This window comes from Narcine bancroftii, chromosome 2 (assembly GCF_036971445.1).
Source record: "Narcine bancroftii isolate sNarBan1 chromosome 2, sNarBan1.hap1, whole genome shotgun sequence".
NCBI classification, from domain to species: Eukaryota; Metazoa; Chordata; class Chondrichthyes; order Torpediniformes; family Narcinidae; genus Narcine; species Narcine bancroftii.
In genome coordinates, this window is record NC_091470.1 from 319,989,035 (window position 1) to 320,014,133 (window position 25,099).

Below are 25,099 nucleotides of genomic sequence, written 5' to 3' on the forward strand. Positions count from 1 at the left end.
GTGGGGTGGAAAGTGGTATTTTATCATGTTGAGAGTTTAATAGATTATACAGCCTGTTGTATTTATTGGCGTGCGCACAATTCCAATGTCAGACCAAATGTGCAGAAATGATTACTACCACATACCAGAGAATTATAGAAATCATAGAATCATAAAGAATTTATGACATGGGAGATCAATTATTCCATCTTTCTTGCCAGTCAGAAAAGCTCACCCAAACTAATCCCACCTTCTGATGAGGTGGAAATAAAAAACTAATTTCTATCCTGTCCTTATGATTATTATACTATATATCTCTTTCTAATATTCCATCTTGGATTAGAGCATAGCACAAGGCTAAATTATTCACTTTACCTCCACTAATGAATGCAAGTAATTATTATAAACAATAAGAAAGAGGTACTTTGTTTTCAGTGTTTATAGAACTAAATGAACATAAGTGAAAAATATTTTCATTACTTCTGGTTATGAGGTGACTATTCAGAAACAGAAAACAGTGATAAGAGGTAGAGTTAATTACTTAGTTTGAGACCACAAGATCATGAGTGCTGTACCTTAGACTATGGATTTGGTACCATTGCAACCACTGTGGAAAATAGAGGAGTTCATCAGAGAAGTATTTGTATTTTTTTATATCCTTCCATAATAGTTTTATTTTTATCCTTTCTACACCCAATTTTAGCCAAAGAGCCACCTCTCCACAAACCCACATCACCTGATGACCCTACCCTGTCCATAACCAAGGATGATGTGAGGGCTGCCATCAGGAGAGTGAATCCGAAGAAATGATTCTGCCTGGCTGGAGAACCTGGCTGATCTTAAAGCCCTCAAAAAGGTAGTGGACACAACCCATGGCAAAACCCTCCCTACTATCAAGAACATCTGCAGGGAATGCTGCTGTCAGAGACCAAAGCATTCATCAAGGATCCACACCATCCAGCACACACTCTGTTCTCACTGCTGCCATCAAGAAAGATGTTCTTTCTTTCTTTGGCTTGGCTTCGTGGACGAAGATTTATGTAGGGGTATGTCCACATCTGCTGCAGGCTCATTGGTGACTGACAAGTCCGATGTGGGACAGGCAGGCATGGTTGCAGCGGTTGCAAGGGAAAATTGGTGGGTTGGGGTTGGGTGTTGGGTTTTTCCTCCTTTGTCTTTTGTCAGTGAGGTGGGCTCTGCGGTCTTCTTCAAAGGAGGTTGCTGCCCGCTGAACTGTGAGGCACCAAGATGCACGGTTGGAGGCGAGATCAGCCCACTGGCAGTGGTCAATGGGGCAGGCACCAAGAGATTTCTTTAAGCAGTCCTTGTACTTCTTCTTTGGTGCACCTCTGTCTCGGTGGCCAGTGGAGAGCTCGCTATAGAACACGATCTTGGGAAGGCGATGGTCCTCCATTCTGGAGACGTGGCCCACCCAGCGCAGTTGGGTCTTCAGCAGCATGGATTCGATGCTTGTGGACTCTGCCAGCTTGAGTACTTTGATGTTGGTGATGAAGTCATTCCAATGAATGTTGAGGATGGAGCGGAGACAGCGCTGATGGAAGCGTTCTAGGAGCCGTAGGTGATGCTGATAGAGGACCCATGATTCGGAGCCAAAGAGGAGCGTGGGTATGACAACGGCTCTGTACATGCTGATCTTTGTGTGTTTCTTCAGGTGGTTGTTTTTCCAGACTCTTTTGAGTAGTCTTCCAAAGGCGCTATTTCCCTTGGCGAGTCTGTTGTCTATCTCTTTGTCGATCCTTGCATCAGATGAAATGGTGCAGCTGAGGTAGGTAAACTGGTTGACCGTTTTGAGTTCTGTGTGCCCAATGGAGATGTGGGGGGGGGCTGGTAGTCATGGTGGGGAGCCGGCTGATGGAGGACCTCAGTTTTCTTCAGGCTGACTTTCAGGCCAAACATTTTGGCAGTTTCCGCAAAACAGGTCGTCATGCGCTGGAGAGCTGGCTCTGAATGGGCAAGAAAGATGTATAGGTGCCACAAAACTCGCACCACCAGGTTCAGGAATAGCTGCTACTCCTCCACTATCAGACTCCTCAACAACAAACTCAATTAGGTACCCATTTAAGGACTCTTACATTTGCACTTTATTGATTTTTTTAAATCTCTCTGTATAGGCACAGTCAGTTTGTGTACATTCATTATCTGTTTACAGTTCTTTATAGGTACATTGTTTACAGGATTTTTGCACTACCAACAATTGGTAATTCTGCCTTGCCTGCAGGAAAAAGAATTAGAGTTGTATGTGATGTCATATATGTACAGTACTCTGACAATAAATCTGGCATCTAAATCTAAGAATAAATTTACTCCACTGAGAAAACTGACATAAAAATAAAATAGTTTTGGACATGCACAGAATGATATGATGGGAAGTTGCAGAGCTGGGAATGTATCCAAGCAATGAAGGTGACGGAAGATTACAGGAGTGTTACTTGTCTTTTGTGAGATTTTGTTTTTCTATTCCTGGAGCTGTAGAGCAGTATGATTGGTTGGCACCCAGCTGAGTTTCAAAGATTCAGTCCTTTGTGCATGTGTCCATTTTGTCATGCCAAAATAAAATTGGTTCTTCAGATGAATACAGTAAAATAGGAGCAGGAATAGGTCTGTCAAGACTGATCTTCCATTCAATATGATTTACACCAGACCTCAATCCCCAATCTTCTCCAGAGAAGGGCAAGTACGTAGAGCATAGAATATTACAGCACAGTGCAGGCCCTTCAGCCCACAACATTGTGCCGACAATCTAAATCTTCCTTACCTCAAATCCATAACACTATTGTTCTTGCATCCATGAGTTTGCCCAGAAGTATTTTAAATGCTCCTACTCTGTCAGCCTCCAAGAGGCACCCACTATTCTCTGCATAAAAAAAACTTACCCCTGACATCTCCCTAAACTTTCTTCCACTCACCTTAAACAAACGTCCTCTGGTATTTGCCACTGTTACCCTGGGGAAAAGATGCTGGCTGTTCATCCTATCTAAGCCTCTCATAGATCTCTATTAAGTCACCCTTCATCCTTCTTCAATCCAAAGAGAAAAACCTTGCCTCATAAGGCATGTTCACCAATCAAGGCATCATCCCCATAAATCTCCTCTGCACCTTCCCCAAAGCTTCCACATCCTTCCTTTAATGAGACAACCAGAATTGAACACAATATTCCAAGTGCGTTCGAACCATAGCTTTATAGAGCTGCAACATTACCTCATGACTCTTGAACTAATCCCCTAACTAATAAAGCCAATATACCATAACTATCCTATCAACTTGCGTGACAGAATTAAGAGATCTATGGATTTGGACTCAAGGTCCCTGTGTTCTTCCACATTGTTAAGAATCCTGCTATTAAGCAGGTACTCCACCTTCAAGTTTGACCTTCCAAAATGCATCACATTACTCTTATCTGGATTGAAGTTCATCTGCTACTTTTTTCACCTAACTCTGAATCCCGTCTATATTCTGTTGAAACCCACGACAAACTTCTGCACCAGTAGTTCTCAACCTTTTTTATCTACTCACATACTACCTTAAGTAATCCCTTACTTACCACAGAGTATCTATGACATCCTATATCCACAACACCTCCAAGCTTCATGTCATCTACAAACTTATCGATCCATCCCTCTACTTATTCGCCAAGGTCATTTACAAAAATCACAAAGAGCAGGGATCCAAGATCAGTTCCCTGCAGAACTCCACTAATCACTCCAGGCAGAATACATTCTATCTACTAGTACCCTCTGCTTTCAGCAGGCAAGCCAATTCTGAATCCACACAGTCATGTTTCGATGGGTCCCATGCCTCATGACTTTCTGAGAGTCTACCATGGTGGAAACTTGTCAAATGTTTTACTAAAATCTATGTACACCACATATACTACCCTATCTTCATCAATTTACAGTAGAACCCTGATTTAACGAGAATCCGGATATAACAAGATGAGCCATTGGACCCTTTTTTTTTGCTCTTTCCAGAAGGGTTTTTTTTTAACCAAAGGAAATCCACCTTTAGAAAACAAAAAGCTTTTTTCCATGAAAGATAAGCCTCACACACTTGACAGGTTCAAGAATAATAGTCAAACTCAAGTTGTACGAGACCTTAGCATACCTGAATCAACACTTCATGGTTGGAAACCTCAGGAAGACAAGTTACGCGTGATAAACACTGCAAAGTTGAGGAAGTAGCAGGACTAAAGGCCAAACGCACGAAGACATCCAAAGACGTCAACCTCGATGACTCCCTGTGCAAGTGATTCATTCAAGCACACTCAGAACGCCTTCCAATATCTGAGCCTATTCTCAAAGCTCAAGCCAAGAAGTTGGACCAGCTGATCAATGGAAAAACCTCACATTTCAAAGCTAGCAATGGATGACTAGACTGGTTTAAATGCTGGGATTTCTCAAGTGTTAGTGACCAGAGAAATTCACTCAGCCAACAGTGCCACCATTAGCGAATACCCAGAAGAACTAAAAACTGTCTTAGAAGAAGGTGGTTATGTCGAAAAACAAGTGTACAACTGTGATGAAATAGACCTCTGCTACAAGATGATCCCAGACCACAAGCTCTCTTGCAAAGATGATGCCCATCGATTTGAGTGGTTAAAAAAAACACAAAAATCGCATGATGTTGTTGTTTTGTGTTAATGAAACTGGAGCACGCATGTTAAAACTGCTCACGATTGGCAAATTTCACTCGTCCTGTTTTTTCCACTATGTCCACATGAAGTCCTTACTGTTCAACTACACATAGAGCAGCAATGCTTGGATGACCAGTGTCATCTTTGAGGATTAGTTTTACAAAACATATGTCCCTGCCATCTGTGCCCATTTGCACACACAAAAGCAAGAACTCAAAGCTCTTCTTTTGCTTGACAACTGTACCACCAACCCGCTAGCTGCCAGCCTATTTACCTGCAACAAAAAGATCTGAGTTTCTTACCTCACAAAGAACACTACATCTAAGATCCAAGCCCTAGGAACATAGGAACATAGGAAGTAGGAACAGGAGTAGGCCAAAAATGGCCCATCGAACCTGCTCCACCATTCAATACGATCATGGCTGATCTAATTTATGACCTACCTCCACCTACCTGCCTTCACCCCATATCCCCTAATTCCTCTATCATGTAAAAATTTATCTAACCGAATTTTAAATATGTTTAATGAGGTAGCCTCAACCACTTCCCTGGTGAGAGAATTCCAAACATTCACTACTCTCTGGGAAAAACTATTTTTCCTCATCTCTGTCCAAAATCTACTCCCCCGAATCTTGAGACTGTGTCCTCTCATTTTCGTTTCCCCGGCCAGCTCAAAAAACCTTCCTACATCTATCCAATCCATACCCTTCATAATTCTATATGTTTCTATAAGATCTCCTCTCATTCTTCTGAACTCGAGCGAATACAATCCTAGATGATTTAATCTTTCATCATAAGTCAACACCTTCATCCCAGGGATCAACCTAGTAAACCTCCTCTGGACCATCTCCAAAGCCAGTATATCCTTCCTCAAATATGGAGACCAGAACTGGACACTGTACTCCAGGTGCGGTCTCACCAGTACCTTATACAGTTGCAACATTACCTCGCTACTCCTGATTTCAATTCCTCTAGTGATGAAGGCCAACATTCCATTTGCCTTCTTAATAACCTGTTGCACCTGCAACCTAACTTTTTGTGATTCATGCACAAGCACTCCCAAGTCCCTCTGCACAACAGCATGCTGTAGTTTTTCACCCTTTAAATAATGTTCAGCTCTTTTATTTTTCTTGCCAAAGTGGATAACCTCACACTTACTAACATTGTACTCCATCTGCCAGACCTTTGCCCACTCATCCAGCTTAACTATATCCCTCTGCAGACTCTCCACATCCTCATTATAATTTGCTCTTCCACTCAATTTGGTGTCATCCGCAAACTTGGCTACACCACATTTTGTCCCCTCCTCCAAGTCATCAATGAAAATGATGAACAGTTGTGGGCCTAACACTGACCGCTGCAGCACCCCACTTACCACTCTCTGCCAACCTGAAAAACTCCCATTTATCCCAACTCTCTGCCTCCTGTCAAACAACCAATTTTTAATCCAGGCCAATATACTTCCCCGGACTCCACTTTCCTGTAACTTACTGATAAGTCTCTTGTGCGGCACCTTATCAAACGCTTTCTGGAAATCCAAATATACAACATCAACCTGTTCCCCTCTATCCACTGCACCCATTATATTCACAAAGAATCCTAACAACTTTGTCAAACAAGATCTTCCCTTTCTAAAACCATGCTGCATTTGCCTGATTGAACCCTTACGTTCCAAAAGTTTCACTATTTCATCTTTAATGATGGCTTCAAGCATTTTTCCAACTACAGACGTCAAGCTAATTGGCCGATAACTTCCAGTCTTCTGCCTACATCCCTTCTTAAAAAGTGGCGTGACATTTGCTGTCTTCCAGTCTGCCGGGACCTGCCCAGAATCCAAGGAATTTTGGTATATGACCAACAATGCATCATCTATAACTTCTGCCATTTCCTTCAAAACTCTTGGATGCATATCATCAGGACCAGGTGATTTGTCTGGCTTTAGTTCCATTAGTTTCTCCATCACTACTTCCTTTGTAACAACTATTTTATCAAGGACCTCCCCAACATTCGCATGCTTAACTCCGCACTTGGGCATGCTGGACGTGTCTTCCACCGTGAAGACTGACACAAAATAATTGTTTAATGCCTCGCCCATTTCCTCATTTTTTGCTACCAGTTTTCCTTTCTCATCCTCCAAGGGTCCTATGTTAACTCTGGCCACCCTCTTCCATTTTATATATTCATAAAATGTTTTGCTTTCTTGTTTTTATATTTTGTGCCAATTTACTTTCATAATCCTTTTTCCCATTTCTTATTACCCGCTTTGTAACCCCTTGTTGTCTCTTAAAGTTTTCCCAATCTTCCAGTTTCCCACTGCTCTTTGCAGCCTTGTACACCTGCACCTTCAATTTTATACTCTCCTTTATTTCCTTTGTTAACCACGGTTGATTTTTCCCTCCCTTGCTGCCCTTTTTCCTGACTGGAATATATTTTTGTTGAGCATTACAAAATATTTCTTTGAAAATCTTCCACTGTTCTTCAACTGTTTCATCAATTAGCCTGTGCTTCCAGTCCACTCTGCCCAATTCCTCCCTCATCCTATGGTAGTCACCCCTGTTTAAGCATAATATATTAGTTTTAGATCTAACTATTTCCCTTTCCATCTGAATGAGAAATTCAATCATACTATGATCACTATTTCCCAGATGGTCTCTGACTATGACATCATTTACTCTACCTATCTCATTGCACAACACTAGATCCAGGAGAGCATTTTTTCTTGTGGGTTCCTTAACATGCTGCTCAACAAAGCTATCGCGGATGCATTCTATGAAGTCCTCTTCTAGACTCCCACGACCAACTTGATTTTCCCAATCTATGTGGAAGTTAAAGTCCCCCATGACGACTGCCGTATCATTATTACATGTCTCACTTATCTCTCTATTTATTTCCTGTGCCACTAAACTACTGTTATTTGGTGGGCGATAGATAACACCCACCAATAATTTTTTCCCTTAGTTATTCTTTATCTCTACCCAAATGAACTCAACATTATGCTCTTCAGATCTTATATCATTCCTCACTACTGCCTGGAGCTCATCTTTGATTAAGAGTACAACCCTACCTCCCTTACCATCCTGTCTATCTCTTTGCACCACCTGATACCCTTGAAAGTTTAATTCCCATTTAGGGTCACCTTGTAGCCATGTTTCCGTGATGGCTACCAAATCATAGGCACGGGTACCGATTTGCGCCTCAAGTTCACTAACCTCATTTCTAATACTGCGGGCATTCAGATAAAGTGCCCTTATGCTCTTTGTCCTTTTAATATCAAGAGACTTCTGTAACCTTTTCTTTTGATTTTTCTGCCCATTATTTTTCTTTGTAATTTTCTTAACACTATCATTGTCCTGAAAACTCACTGCACCATCTGATTTTTTTACTTTCTCCTCCCAACATTACTTTTCCTATTTTACTTTTCCTGGCCATTACTTTATCTTCCCTACCCTTTTCTCTATCGCTCAGGTTCCCATACCCCTGCCAAATTAATTTAAGCCTTACCCCACTGCTGTACCTTTTAGATTTAGGTGCAACCAGTCCTTCTTGTAAAGATCATGCCTTCCCCAAAAGAGATCCCAATGATCCAAGAAGCCAAAACCTTGCCTTATACACCAACCCCTCAGCAACACGTTCATTTTCATTATCCTTACATTCTTTTCATCACTTGCATTTGGAACAGGTAGTAATCCCGAGATCACCACCCTCACGTTCCTATCTTTCAGCTTTTGTCCCAGCTCACTGTAATCCCTTTTCATTACCTCCTCCCTTTTCTTGTCAATGTCGTTTATACCCACATGTACCAAGACATCAGGCTGCTCTCCCTCTCCTCTCAGAATATTTTGGACCCGACTTGTGATATCTCGTACCCTTGCACCAGGGAGGCAGCACACCATGCAGGTATATCTATCTGGCTCACAGAACCTCCTGTCTGTACCCCTGACAATGGAGTCCCCAATAACTACTGCATTTCTCCTTTTCCTTTTCTTTTGCATCACTTTGCCAGGCTCATTGCCATTCACCTGGTGCCCGTGGCCATCTTCTGCCCAGTCATCTCCCTCAACAGACTCCAACACAACATAACTGTTGCTGAGTGCGATAGTCACTGGTGTGCTCTCCGTTTTTCTCGCTTTTTTCTTTCCCCCCCTGACGGTTTCCCACTTACCTGACACGGGTTCTGGTGTATTTATTGCCCTGAAAGTTGAGTCGATTAACTCCTCACTCTCCCTTACAAGCCGCAGGTCATCAATCTGCAACTCCATATCTCTAATTCGCTCCCTTAGTAACTGCATCTCGGTACACCTGGTGCCGATGTGGCCATTTGGGAGGGTGGAGGTCACCCATTGTTCCCACATCTGACACCCAGTACAGAGCACTAACCCTATTGGGATGACTCTGAATACGAAGGAAAATAACTCAGCTCACCTTTTCTCCTTGCCTGCTTTCACCGAAGCCTGATAAGCCAAAGCCAGGAAGTCTCACTCCTTCACTGCTTCACTCACTCACTGAGCCACTCCTCACTGGCTGCTCCCTCCCCTTTCACTCCTTTTATTGGCCCCTTGACCAATTAACCCTGACACTTTCAGCAGGCTCCTCCTCCTCTGATTCACAGCCCGACTCTCTCCAAGCTCCTCCTCCGACTCCCAGCCGAACCAAGTAGGCCCAAGCCCCGGTAAGCCCCCGACTTTAATAGCTTACCTTCTCCTCACTTTCAGCAAGCTCCTCCTCCTCTGACTCACTTTCAGCAAGCTCCTCCTCCTCTGACTCACAGCCCGACTCTCTCCAAGCTCCTCCTCTGACTCCCAGCCGAACCAAGTAGCTAGATCAACCTAGATCAAGGGACCAACTCTGTGTTCAAGCAGAATTACAGGTGTGAATTAATTTGTAGAATTGTAGATGAATCAACAACACTGGAAGACTATCTGAAAAGCATGAACATTAAGGAAGTTTGCCACTTCAATGGGAAGGGCTGGGCAGCAGTCAGACCCTCGTGTGTGGGAAAATGCTGGGAGAAGGGTCTGGGTCCAGCCTTTTCATCCCAAAAATCCACCAAGGAAGATGATGATGATAAGCAAGAATCCTACGGCTTCACAGATGAAGAGGTGCATGAGAGAGAGAGGCTGTTTGAAATTAGCAAAGAGGATTTACACCAGTGGAACTCTGCTGATGACGAATGCCAGACATGTGAGCACATGACAGACTCCGAGATTGTCCATAATAAAACTATAGCACCAGATCCTGATGATAATGTGGGGCCTCCATTTGCCACCTCCAAAAGTGTCTGAAGCTATTTAGTACCTCGAAGTACCGAAGGTGGCTGGAGACCCAGGATGTGGACTACATAAAAACCCTCCAGCTCAGAGACATTTTGGATTTCTCTCACAGCCAGCGACATGCTGCATTCGAGTAACAAACACTCAATCACTTTTTTTAAGAAACAAAACGATGATTGTAAGAAATAAAAAGATGATTGTAAATACAGGTATTGTACATGTGTTCTTTATTTTTTGAAATAGCTGTTTTTCATGAACCCCGATTTAGCATGACCCTGTTTATTTCGCAACGTGATTTTTTTTGGATCTCATCTGTCACGTTATAATGGGGTTCCATAGTGTTTGTCACTTTAAAGAAACTTGTTGTCTGTATTTACAATGCAGAAAGACATGGATGCTAGGGAACATAAATGGTGATGTCTTAAAGAGAGTCCATATTAAAGAAGAGGCTGTGCTGGAGGTCTTAAAAACACATAAAGATGGATAAATCCCCAAGGCTTGGCCAAGTGCTTCCCAGGGCATTGTGGGAAGCTAGGGAAGAAATTGTGGGACTCTGGCAGGGATATTTGTATCATTGTTAGCCACAGTTGGGACACCAGAAGACCAAAGTGTATCTAACATTGTGCCTTCACTTAAGAAAGTCTGCAAGGAAAAGCCAAGGTGTTACAGAGCAGTGAAGTTTAACATTAGTTATGGGTACATGACTGGAAGAAATTGTGAAAGAGAAGATATACGTGCATTTGAAAAGGAAAAAAAAAACCTGATTAGAGATGATCAGCATGGCTTTGTATATGGGATAGTATGTCTCACAATCTTGACTGAGTTTGTTGAAGAGGTGATCAAGAAGATTGATGAGTGCAGGCCAGAAAGCGCTATTTACAGAGACCTTAGCAAGACCTTTAACAAAGTTATTCGTGGTGACCTAGTCCAGAATTCAGTTTACACAGAGTGCAGGTTGAGTTAGCAAAATGGATTGGAAGAAGTCAGTGGTGGGAAGGAAGGATTGTTTTTCAGAGTGACCAGTGGCACACCCGGCACTGGTTCGCCCGGCGCTTGTTCGCCCGGCGCTGGTTCGCCCGGCGCTGGTTCACCTGGCGCTGGTTCAGTGCTGTTTGTTGTCTATATTAACGATTGCATGAAAATGTAATTAGCATGATTAGTAAATTTGTGGATGACCAAAATTGGTGATGTAGTGGACAATGCAGAATGTTCTCTAAGACTATATCAGCATCTAGATCAAGTGGGGAAATTGGCCAACGAATGGCAGGTGGAATTTAACTTGGACAAGCCCAAGGTTGTGCATCTTGCTGGGTTAAACCATGGCAGAATTTATCCAGTAAATGGTAAACCTTTTGAAATTGTTGTAAATTAGTCTGAAGTTCAATCCACAGGACCATAAAGTAGCAGAGGGGATCACTGGAGTTTTTGATGGAATTTAGAGGGATTGTTGTTTAAAGAGGGCTTGCAAAATCAGGAAGGATCCCAACCACCCCAAATCCAGCATCTTCTAGCTATTCCATCAGGAAAAGATATAGTATTAGATCCAGAATGGGCAGCACTGGTCTAAATGCCCAAAATTGGCGTCTACCGTGCTGTAAAATCTTTTTAAAATTAAAACCACCAGGCTTCTTCCCATGCACAGCGATACTGCGGAATGACTGCTAAAACATCTCTCCATGACTCTACTAGGTATTAATAATATTTATTTTAATATGTGTACATATCTACTGTGTATATGTATCATTTGTCTCTATGAGTGTGATGTCTGTACATGTGTTTGCACTGTTGTGAACCATGCGTGGACCAGAGAACGCTGTTTCATTGGGTTGTACTGGTACAATCGGATGACAATTGAACTTGAACTTGAAGCGTAGATAAGGAAATAGTCAAAGTAAAATAGTCTAAAACTGGGGTCATAAGTTTAAAGTGAAAAGGAAAGATTTAAAGATTTTACACAAGTGGTAGATATGTGGAATGAGTTGCTAGAGGAAGTAGTGGGGGGGTGCATTGAAATATTTAGAAGTCATTTAGGCAAGTATATATTCATTCCAAGTTCAATGTTATTGTCAGTTTATATCTGGTACATTCTTCAGCAAGCAGTTTATCAAGTCAACATTCAATTACATAAAACTGTACAAAGAAGGAGAGCAAAAACACAATTGCAGAATGTAGTAATACACTGAAAAGTTGAGTTAGTACACAGCAAGGTCAGCAAAAGAGCATGTGGTGAGGTTGGTTCAGGAGCCTAATGACTGCAGAGAGGAAACTGTCTTTAGGCCTGTGGGTCCAGGATTTCCCATTTATGAACCATCTCTCTGATGAGGGGAGGGAGAACAGAGTCTTTATGGAGTGGGTTGGGTCCTTCAGTATGTTGGCTGCCTTTCCTGGGCAGCAGGAGGTTTAGATGGAGTTGATGGACGGGAGGAAGGTGCATGAGATGTTCCGAGCTGCATTCACTACTTTCTGCAGCTTGTTTTGATTTTAAGCAGAGCAGCTCCCATATCACTTAGCCAGCTTTTCATGTTGCTCCTGTATATGTTGTTGAGAGTCAAAGAGGACATGGAAAACATTCTTATTTATCTTCTAAGAAAGTAGAGGTACCGTTGTACTTTTTTTGTTTGTTGTATCAACATGTTTGTTTCAGGTGAGGTCACAGAAAATGTTTATTCCATAGGAAAGAGCAAGAGAGATATAGGCTATATACAGGCAGATGGGAACTAGTCTAATTAGACAACATGGTCAGATTGGGCAAAAAAGCTTGTTTCTGTGTTATGAAACTCTATGATTTGACATGAGTTGTTGAATCACATTTCAAAGTTTCTTAAAGTCACTTTCATGATACAACAACATTGGACGATAATTGTAAGTTATTTTGTATAATCATACATAAGATATTCAAACATGATCAGATGGGCAATTAAATGCCGAAGGAGAAAAACTGTTGTTCAATTAGCATTATTCACAAGTTGCTTTGAGATAATGACTTCCCAATGACTGTCTCGCTTTTCATCTTGATTAAATACCCTGAGATTTCTTTGCGAGCAATTCCGCAATTAAATTAAGTCTAAAAGCCCTTTCAAAACTGTATGAAGTATTAATTATTGTCAATCAATCCCTCTTTCTCAGCTTTATTAATCTGTTTGTGCCCAATTTAATCACTAAATTTACCTTTCTGATTTATTTCTCAATTGTTTCTTTTCATCTTTTCATGATTCATTTCAAATTTTGCACCGTGATAAGTTCAGGAGATACACATTGCTTTCCCTGTTCATTCAGATCTCAGATGCTCTGTCAGATTTTCACACTTCCACCACTTGCAGTGTGTATCATAGATAGGATTGGATGTTTAACTAACATTATGTACCGTTCTGTATGCCATCATACATTTCAAATATAAAGGATTCCAAGGTCAAAACCATTACACTTACAGACATGTTCTGGACTGAATAAGAAAAGCTCCATTGCTCATTCCAATTTGACCTCAAAATTCTCCACGTTAACTTGTTGTGGTCAGTGATTCTTGGCCTGCAAGTCATTGTCAAATGATTACAAGGTGCAACGAACAGAATTGCTTTGAGAAAGAAATCCAGTCATCAAAGAATTTTGGTCTGTCACAAAAAAAAATCAGATGAAATTTAATGCACCACCTCAAAAATCTGTGCTGTCTGGCAATTGTACTTTATTTCCCTAATGGAATTACAAGTATGGAACTTTAGCATGTTTATATCATCACCTCTGCCACCTGAGGTTTAAAATGGTTGTGAAGCTCATGAGTACATATGACAGGACTTGTAATCTGCCAGCTATTTTGAGAAGAGCAGAGGTGTTCTTTTGAATAAAAATTGCAGATGCAAATCAAATGTGAACAGTAATTTGCAATTGAGGTCTTGGGCAGGAAATAGACATTTCCTTCCTGAATACTGCTGGGTCAGTATGATATACTGCATGTCCTCAGCTTGCTTTAATGTTCTTTAGCTCCATAAAATGACTCAGAAGAGAGTAAATAAATAAAATTTAAGTTTACTTCAATGTGGATCTTGACTTAAAGATCATTTATTTTTGTCACCTAAAGATTGCAATTCTTAGAATAAGGTTCTAGAGCAACAAACCAAAGAGCAGCGGTTGGAATATGATGTTTTCCAATTTTTAATTTTTCATTCAAACCAGATCAAAGGTTCAGAGAGCTAATGTGTAATATATCTAGTGTTCGACATGATCTAAGGCTCAGAAAATCAGGTCAGCATCTATGGTTATCTACAATTATTCCAGCTCTCTTTGGAAATAAAGTCCTTCCCCTTGCTTTAAAATTTGCTAAACATTCAACATTTTCAAACAATCTTTTTTCCACCTGAGACATGCGCTGTTCATGCTTTGAAACTGTATCCTCCAACTCTTCAGCTTCTCTACTCCCAGCTGCAAGAATTATTCTTCCTGTTTCCAGAATAACCTAGAAATATTGCCATGAAATTTAGCAGCAGCAATTATCAAGGATCCACTCCACCTGCACGTGCTCCGTTCTTGCTGCTGCCATCAGGGAAGAGGTACAGGTACCACAAGACTCTCACCACCATGTTCAGGAGCAATTGCGACCCCTCCACCACCAGACTCCTCAACAACAAACTTAATCGGGGACTTATTTAAGGACTCTTTTTGCATTTTATTGATTTTTTTAAATCTGTTTTGCACAGTCAGTTTGTTTATATTTCCTTATTTGCATGTGTAGGTTGAGTCTGGGATTTTTTTGTATTGCCAATAAGATTCTGCCTGACCCACAGGAAAAAGAATCTCAGGGTAGCATGTATATACTCTGACAATAAATCAGAATCTGAAGCTCAATCAGATAACTGCAAATAATTAGGTTTTTTAGGATCATGGTGAGTGTTTATTATCATATACACAAGTACAATTTACAGATGCAATGAAAGTCTTGTTTGCTGCAGCCACACAAATACAAACAATATGCATTAATTACATGGATACCATGTGCCACAAGAGGGAGAAAAATGATTAAAAAAATAAAAGAACAGATAAAGGTTCACAGTTAGAGTCATGAAAAGTGTGTTGTTTCTTTAGTGTAAACATCTGACCTGACTTTTCATGTACATTATTGCATATTTTTAGTTTAATGTGAAATCCTTGGGTGATATACAGAATATAATTGCCTTGTTTGAACCTTATGCATTTATCCAGAAAGAGAAAAGATCAAATCTTTTTCTCCTACGAATGTTGTGACGCAATAGAGGATGGTAGATTAGGAATGTCGACATACAGTTTGGAAGAGAAGGGTTTGAGATAAAAAGTTATTTTGAAGCACATTCCAGAAAAGGTGAAATGTTGCTGCTTGTTGCTACATTCCTAAGTTTAGATGTCCATCTGAATATTCATCTTTTGTCATGAGTGGTGCAACTTTTTGATTCCTCAAAATCTCTCAGAGCGAGGTAAGGAGCGGGGACGCTGGTGGTAGGTGAGGACAATGAATTCCTGCTTCCAGGTACGAAGTCTTCCATTCCAGAACATCCGAGATCTCTTCCTTCTTCAAAAAGCATGGCTGCCATCAACAAATCCCTCACCCACTTCTCCTTCATTTCCCGCAGATCTGCCCTGGCTCCTTCCGCCCTGAGACACAACAAGGATAGTGATCCCCTTGTCCTCATCTATCACCCCACCAACCTAAACATTCAATATATTATCCTCCTCAATTTCCACTACCTACATCATGATCCCCTTCCTACCACTTTCCACTTTTCATAGGGACTGCTTCCTCTGCAATTCCCTCGTTCCACACATTTTTTTCCTATGAATCTCCCTCGGTACTTCCCCCGTGACTTTAAGAAATATTACACTTGTGCCCACACTTCCTCTCTTACCACCATTCAGGGCCCCAAAGAGTCCTTCCAAGTGAAGCAACCTTTCACTTGTGAATCTGTAGGAGTCATTTACTGGATCCAGTGTTCTCAATATAACCTCCTCTACATCAGTGAAACTGGATGCACACTGCAAACTAATTTCTTGAGTGCCTTTGCCCTGTCTGTTGCTCCCAGTGGCCAAGCATTTCAATTCCACACACCATTAACATGCTGATGTTGAGGTTTTATAAGGCATTGGTGAGACCTCACTTGGAATATTGTAAGCAGTTTTGGGCTCCTATTTTAGGGAAAGATCAGGATGACTCAGGGAACAAAAGGGTTATCATATGAGGAATATTTGATGGCTCATGTATTCACTGGAATTTAGGAGAATGGGGGGATTTCAATGAAACATTTGATATTGAAAGGCATGGAGAGAGTAGATGTAGAAAAGTTGTTTCCCATGGTGGGAGACTCTAGGGTAAAGGGGACACAACTTCAAGATTGAAGGCCATCCACTTAGAATAGAGGTGCGTAGGAATTTCCTTAGTCAGAGGGTGGTAAGTCTGTGGAATTTGTTGCTACAGGTGGTTGTGGACGCCAAGTTGTTGGGTGTATTTTATGGAGAGTTTGATAGGTTCTTGATAAGCCAAGCCATCTAAGTTTATGGGGAGAAGGCTGGTCAGTGGGAAAATCAGCTCATGATTGAATTGATGAGCTGAATAACCTATTTCTAGCCCATAACTAATCTAATTTGCCTGTGCATAGTCCATATTCCCCCTGCCTTGACACCTGACAAAGCTGGGCACGGCTTGGTTGGCTTTCAATGCTTTCAGGGTAATTTTGTCAGAGTAAGGAGGATAAAGGGCAGCAATAAATCCAGTAATACAACTAGCACACTACCGTATCTAACTGATGGTAAGTTAATAGGAACTCAGCTAGCAGTAAAATGGAAGATAATTCCAATGAGCTGATGTTTCAAAAGTCTCTTTCTACATTGTCATATCTTACAGATTGGAAAGGTACAAATTGATGCATAAATGGAGGGAATGAAGATGTTGGGAGAAAGTATGGAAAATAAATCTATCCATTAGTTCAATCCATCAATTCCTGTTCCTGAAAACCATGTCCAGGTTCCCAGAATATGAAATTAGCATGAGCATTCATCCCCTTGATGCACGATCAATTACACAAAGACTGAAGTTGCTGAAACTGAAGGCTTTTATTTGCAAGAGATGGGCAGTATGTGTTGGTCGCTCACACTGACCTGGACTCAAACTGGAGGCAGGCTTGTGGCATGACAGCCTTTATGAGGAAGAAAGGGGAGGAGTCACGAGCTGGCCAGTGAAAGCAGGGTCAACCAGGAAAGGTCATGTAATTTACATATGACAAATATGTACAATAGTGGTTTAACCACACCCCTAAATTACAGAATTAATATCAATGAAATTACTAATCAATCCTTGAGTAGTTTTCTTATCAAATTCTTTGTAAGGGTACTACTTTTGGAAGGTAAACAGAACATATTTTCAAGGTGTTTTTTTCTAAAGTATTAGCAATATTTGATTCTCATATTTCAGGTTATGATATATTAATGGTGGTATTAAATGACTATTATTGGTTTATAATACTTACTGTGTTTATCAATCAACAAGCATTTCTTGGATTGGTTTGGTGAGACAAGAAGAACGACTGTAGATCTTTCTAAATTTCAACTCATTGGATAAATTCAGGATATCTGATTTTTAAAATTCTATTTGGCCAGATAATTGAGGGTATGAAAAAAGACCCCCCCCCCACCCACCCCCACAAATATCAGAAGAAACAGAGGAAAAAAAGTCTGTTAATCTTCAGTTTCCACACATGAACAGTGAAAGGATTTCATATTTGTTCATTCCTTTTCAATATGAAAAGGAAATTGATATAATTTGATCAGTAATCACACAAATATAGAATTTGAAGGATTTTAAATGTAATGTTAGAGCATTGGTCTTGTAAACCAGGGGTCGTGAATTCATTCCTCGCTGGGGCCTCATTTCTGTGAGTGGCGCTGAACAAAATGGTGATGCTCTGTCCTCCTTACGGTAGACAAGGTTAAAGAATTTCATATATGTTACATTCTAAAGGTAGTATTATGTGACAATAATGGAATCTTTACCCTTTATTGCATGTCCTTAAAAAAATATTTATGTAAACTAAATTTAACATAACCATATACTGTATTTCACAAGCAATAATATCATATACCATTTCCATCTGTATTTTGTAGGTTATGAATTGAGTTATGACCATTTCTTGTCCATGCTCATTCAATAGTATTAATGAAAACTTTGATTCTTCCACCACAATATGACCCCTGGTCTTGTCTATCAATAAATGGACAAAATTAAAAGAGATCTGGGGCTATATAATATTGTCCTCATCACTCTGCTAGAAAACAAAGTAAAGGTATTTGTGATATTTGAGAACAGTCAGTAAAGTTAATGCATTTTGACTCCATCTGTTTTGTTTTACATTTCCCTGGTGGTACCTGTAGTTCTCCTTAAAGCTGTTGTTTAAAATATGAAAAATGTAGGAGAATCCTGATATGTCACAAACCTACATAAGGAAATAAATGATTGCAACCGTGCCTGTCTTAAGTGGTATTTGACAACTCCACAAATGTTGTGCTGTAATTGAGATCATGGACTTATATTGGTCAATTATTCACAGGTTGCAGGAGAAGAAGGCATGCACAGTGTGATTTGCCAGCTTTAAATTTTACACAGCATCTTATGCCAGCTCTCGGGATGAAATGAATTCCAATAAAGAAATTTTTGAAGGAAGATCAGTAAACTTAGGTTTTATATTTCCTCTGGTGGTATTGCGCCAACATAAAGAAAAACTATTGTGAAAGCAACACTGTGGAGAGAGGAGGCCAGAATGGGTAATGCTATTCTGCACTTCAGGACTTCATGAAAAAAAATGAGTGTAGGCAAAATCCCAGAGGTGCAGTAATAATAGAAATAATTATGCTGCACAAAGGTTGTAGAGAAGGACACAATATAGTAATTGAAAGGAAGAAGAATTTACCATCTGATATTAAGGTTGTGACATTGCTGTTAGTTTTACTGACATGCATTCATGTACATCTAGTCATGAGATATGCCCCTGAGATGGAGCTGATTTGTGCTGGTGTCAATGCAGAACACAGATAGTTTGTACTGGTAAATGGAGATCAAATTTTAGAATGCTTACAACCTTTGTCCAGAGTATAAATTTGCATTAGTCATTGTTAAACAATTTATCATTTTGCCAGAGGATTCTTAGGAATTTTATTATTTCAAGTTTGTATCTCCGTTGATTTGACTTTCTGGAATTTTTGTGGTACTCAACAAATCTGCAACTTTTTACCCTATTTATTTCAAATGTGATGAACTTAAACACAATCTTTCAATACAGAGAAATATTTCCCTAGTTGCAGTATGCATATTTGGTTTAGGGGCATGTGGGTGGTAAGCCAGTGTGTGGGGGACCCATTCTATATTCGATGGTATATCACCATGAACAGATTGATTGCTGGGGGAAGCTCTCGTATCTTTTAGCTGTGAAGAGGTTGGAGGTGAAAGTAAACTGAAAAACCTGTAAGCAGAATTTAAAACCCTAAAAAAAGAAAATACCAAATAGTTACGCACACGAAAGCATTAACAGATTCAGTGTTAAAATTCTAAATAGAAGATAAAGTAGAAAATCAGTGTCCTTTAAACTTTTCCTTTAATTTTCTTCTCTTTTGTTATTGGGTGGTTACTAGTGGCAGTGCACTAATACATATTGAGGTGGGGACAGTGTTATTAAATGTGTAAGAAAAGATGTGTGTAATACCCTGTACTACAAAAGTGATATGATATAAAGCACATATTTGAAGTGAAAACACAATACTAGAGAAAACTCATCAGGACAAACAGTGTACTTCATGTACCAAAGATAAAGATGCATAACCAACATTTCAGGTTTGAGGCCTTCATCAAGGTATGACAAAATGTAGACAAGAGCCCGAACAAAATGGTGGCGGGGAGGGGCTGGAGGAGGAACACAGTCCAAGACATAGATATTATAGCGATTACTATCCATAAAAAAGCTGCTCAGAGGCTAAGAGGGTTCTTTACTTTGACATGTTCAAGGAATTAAATGGTTTATTAATTAACACAAAGGATATATAACATCTGTGGTAGCATTCTTAAACTTGATTACGGTAATGGTCAATGTCTAATATCTAATGACCAGTCTCTTTGATAACACAACATGTAATGATCAATCTCCTTGGTAACGGTCAACAGAAAATATCAGAGCCTCGTTCATCCACCATCAATCCTATCTTTCCAGTCAACGTGGGCTAACTAAATGCCAACTGTCTGAAACCCCCCAGTGAATAGCATGCGCGCACCGGAACAAGCAGAACTCGCACAGCTTCCGAACCCTGAGATGCCACCAATACCTGCACGCAAAACTGACAAAAGTAAACAATGAGCCTTTGGCTCCTACACCGGCCCCTAATTATTCTGTCTTAAATAATAATTACACAATTATAAATAACAATCAAATACAGTAAATTCCAATATTATGTAGATCTCCTTTCTTCATTCTTCGTAGGCCAGAGGTTACCAGCACATCACATTGAAAAGAATTATCTTTCCCACCACTCTGGACCAGTAAAGTCTGAGGTCTGTGTAGTGGGCAAGGGACAAGGTCCAAAAAAATCAACAAAATAAAATCAGCCAATTTTTGGGTTTCTTCCACTGTCGCAGCATTATATAAGGAAATTTGAATACAACTGTCATACCTGTGGCCCTTTAACAAAATTATGTTATTTTTAGCAGCTTTGTCAAGAACACTGTCACCATTTGCATTCCCAATGTGTATTGGAATATTCATTGTGCTTCTGCAGGTTGAGGCAGCCAGACACACTTAGAATTCATTTGATCCATCAATTACATCATAACTCAGCTTTGATTTCACAACACTGTGCTGGCCCATTGCTTCAGCACTCTCAAAATGTCTGATCCATTGAAAGATCAATCCATTAATGAAAATACTGTTGCTGGAGTGTTGTACAACTGCAACTCACTTGCACGTTACAGTAAAAAATGACTGGACATTCTTTCAGAGTGTATCCCAGAAAATCCTCTCTGATGATTACTACAGTCACCCCAGCACATCCAATATTTTACTGAGCACCAGCAAAAATCAAACCAAACTTGATTACATACAAGTTTCAAAACCAACCTTGGCTTTGAAAGAAAATTTGAGGATATGTCATAGAACAGCACAGTTCCCTTTATGTCTGGGGATAAAGGGGAATTCCAGGCCATAAACAGGCTCATTGGCATATTAGTAAACATAAGGAGCATTCGGGTTCAAATTCCAATTGCTTGGATTGGGAATAGATCTGTAAGCATCAAGCTGGGGGTGCATAATATTCACTTTTCCATATTTCTCTGCTTCTTTGGCTGTATTGGCAAGACCAGGCTGCATATAATCTGCACTCCTCCCTTCTTTTAATCCAATAAGATTTAAAAGTACAGCACTGAACCGTTCAGTTCACCTCCCTGGAGAATGATCGCTTTGTAGTTTTCAAGAATTTTTAGTGGTTCTTGCAGGTCATTTTCTGCAGTGTTGACCATTTTGATGAAGTTTGCCAATCTATGGCTCATTTCCAGAACACTAATTCCAAGCCCTCTGTAATTGAACAGCTCTTTCTGTGCTTTTGAATTCTGATGAATAACCACAACCTCTTTCAAAGGGTACTGAACAGAAAGGGTTTTTGTGTCTCCGATCACTCTTCCAAGCTCAATAACTGACAGCATTTGGGTGACTGCTGCCTCAATAGTTTATCAATAACAGATTCTCTTACATGTGGGAGTATGAGGTAGTGAGTGCTTTGTGCATCCTTATTTCCTACAGATGATGGATCATCTGGTACATGAGTTCAGTGATAAATGGTGTAAAGGATGTCATCAGCCGGTACATGTCAAATAAAACAGCAAAGTTTCCAAACCTCTTTCACGATTCTCAGTACCATTTTCACCCTTTAACCTTCTACAGTTCATTTGCACCTACCAGTTTGTGAGCATGTCCATAAATTTGATTAGTCTTGGCACCACAGGGTGCTTCCATTTCTGCTCTGAAAAGATAGATTAGGGATTGTGTAAATGAAACCATCCATTTAACCATGATGTTATCACTGTCTTCAACAGTTCTTTCATTGAAAAAAAGTTGAATACCCTCTTCCTTCTGCAATCTCTGAATATTCTGAATGCATTGTATCAAGGGAGGAAGACATCCTTGAGAATATCTCTCGCTCCTTCTTTAAACTGTTCATAAAATGGAGAAATTAATAAGGTACAGCCTCAATGCATCTGCACCATAGGTGTTAACAATGTGAATTGGATCTGGGTAATTCTTCCTACATTTGCTCATTTTCTGACCATGGTTATTATGCAGTAACAAGTAGCCAACAGTTCCATAACCGTCTTCACGCACATCAGCAAAATGATACGTTGAGCAGATGTCACTGTTCCAAATTTAGAGGATTTGTAGCATTTGTCAACCTTAAAGTCTTCCAGCTTATGAAGTTCCTGAATCTAACACATCCATTCCTGTTCTTCTTTTTGTTTCTCAAATTATTTGAACAACCCAGAAGATGATGTTTCAATTGAATTAATCTCCTTTAAGACTTGCTGTTTTTCTTTTGTTACGTTCTCTAGCTCTGCCTTGGCCTCTTCATTCCTTTTGTCATAGGCCTCCATCATTTGAAAACCGATTTTAGCATATTCATCAACAACCCTATCCTTCTCTGAACTCTGTGCAAGGCTTTCTTTGTGCTTCTCCTTCCATTCCAAAGTTATGCCATGTCTTTCCGGCTGTATTTTAAAACTGCAACAGTAGCACCTTCAGAAGGAACAGTAGATGTAAAACCACCTATTGGATCTTTGAGAATAAATGGCGCATCAGGGATTAAGGAAGCCACATCTACCATTTTGTGATTAGGGTGAGAAAGGACAGAAAGAGCCACAACTTCCAGATCAGACTTTGCGTCCAAGGGATTAACCAACTCCTTCATAGGGCTTTCCTTTAAAGATAATAATGGCCATCGACTAGTTTGGCAGATTTTGAGACTGCTTGTCTTCTCTTAAAGGTTTTTGGTCATCACTGAGGCCCTCATGGAAGTCAGTCAAGTTTCACAGCTGATATTCTGTCGACACCTCTTGCCGACTGCTCTTAAGCATTATCGTTTTTTTTCCTAATGGCCCATTAACCGTCCAATCAAGCATGGTTTTGACGGCATAAGGTCTGTCTTCCACACTCCATGCTACATCTAGTGGTTCCAGAGCCTTTGGTACATCTGAGCCAAATAGCAACTCTCTCTCAGAGACAATCTCAGGGAGATGAACATTCCTCAGATGAAACCACTGATTGATATCATTTTGATGCGGATAGGCACAGACTTCTGAGTCTTCTGTGTGTGTCTGGGAGATCACAAAAATCACTGCTGTCCAGTCCATTTTATTCTTGGATGAGGCTGTGACTTGAACCTCATGTCTTTGCTTACTGTTGGATGCCTGAAACAAAGCTGGTTTCAATTACCTTCCTTTGACCCATAGTTCTTAATTGAATCTTGACCTTCTTCCCTGAAGATTAAGCTTATTCATTAGCCCGACGGTGCAAAATGATGCAGTGCTACCTGTGTCAAGAAATGCTTAAGTATGCATTCCCAATCCTGGCCTTGACTTGTACAGGCATTTTGAGAGTTTGCAGTTATCTTCACTGGCCCCAGTAAGACCACTTGTTTGAACAGAGGCTGCAGCACTGTTACAGCTGCTTCCTTTATTTCTGCTCGCTTCTTTTCAATTTCCTTATTTTTTTTGGTGAATGTGCAACATTCTGAGATGGTTTAAACCGCATGTGTTGTGGCTGAGTCACTTCCTACAGTTTTTGCTGATGTGTCCTTTACACAGACAACCAAATTCCATTTTCTTTTAGAAAGCAGTTTTCTCCCTAATGTGCCCTCTTTTCCAACTGTGTCCACCTCCACAGAACAAACAGCTCTTCACAGCAGGCAAACTCTTCCTTTCCTTCGTTCCTTTATCATTTTCCTAATCTGCAACTGTCATCGTGGTGGCAAAGATACTTCCTTTTATTCTTGGATGAGGCTGTAACTTGGACCTCCTTTCATCTTTGCTCACTGTTGGAGTGCCTTTGATATCTCCAAATACTGGATCTGTTGCAAACTGCACTTTCCATTCAAGAAAATCCACCATATCCTTAAAGGTATCTCTTTGATTGTGTTTTGCATGGAACTTATAGGCCTCAGTTCTCCATATACCCTCAGCTGGTAGCAAAACTTCTTTTTGATGACTAGTATATTAGCAGGCATATCAAGCTCATGCATGTCGTTGATATCTTCCATGGCATTACAACATCCACTTAGAAAGAGGGCATATGTCTGTAGAGCTTTTTTGTCATTCTGCTTTATTGATGACCATGAAAGAGCCTTCTCCATATAAGCTGTAACAATTTTATGCTTGTTACCAAAATGCTCCTAAGTAAAAACTTAGCCTTCCCAAATCCTCTGTCTGAGGCCATGTGTAGGCAATTCTTTACAAGTTTCCTTGGCTATCGTATTGTGTACTCTTCCAAATAGAGACAATCTCTGGGGTTCTTTATTTTTGCTTTCAATACTGTGTTCAAAGGCTTTAATCAATGCTTGGTACTGAAGTGGGTCACCATCAAAAATATGAATCTCCTGCTTGGGCATGAAAGAGTGACATTGTAGCTGGATTAATAGTGCAGTGATTTCATTTTGCCTTTCGATGGCTGAGAATTGGCTCTGTTCACCGTTGCTTGTAGCAGGTAATGTAGCTGGAGATGTCACATGTGCACATTCACCCGAAATTCTGGTGCTTGACTGGAGTGTCTGAGGAGCTGTGGTAGGAGATTGGATTTGAACTACAGCTTTGTCGGCGGTCGTTATTATTGGTGTTTGTGGATCGGTAACACCGTGCTTTGGGAGGATTTGTTCATGTGTATGCATGTCTTGTAACTGTGGTACAAAAGGATCTGCCTTTACATTGTGTTTTCTTTTCCTGTTGTCCTTTGTCAAAATATGACTCCATACTATCAGACACTTCAGATAAGTTTCTTCAAACACAGGATCTCTTTGAGGCTTCTAGTACCTTCGCTTTGACTATAGCAGGACCATGTTTGCTTCCAGCTCCAGCTGCTCTTTTTTTCCTCCTTATCTCCCTCCTTAGCTTTTTCTCCTCCTCTTCTAAGGCATATTTATCCTTGAGCCATCCAACAAGAGCAGCCACTTC

General features: G+C 40.4%; 1 pseudogene; it reads right to left on the minus strand.

Annotated features, from left to right (window-relative positions):
* Positions 1-20,321: 20,321 nt before the first annotated feature.
* On the minus strand, positions 20,322-21,589 carry LOC138753119 (phosphoserine aminotransferase pseudogene; annotated as a pseudogene).
* Positions 21,590-25,099: the final 3,510 nt, after the last annotated feature.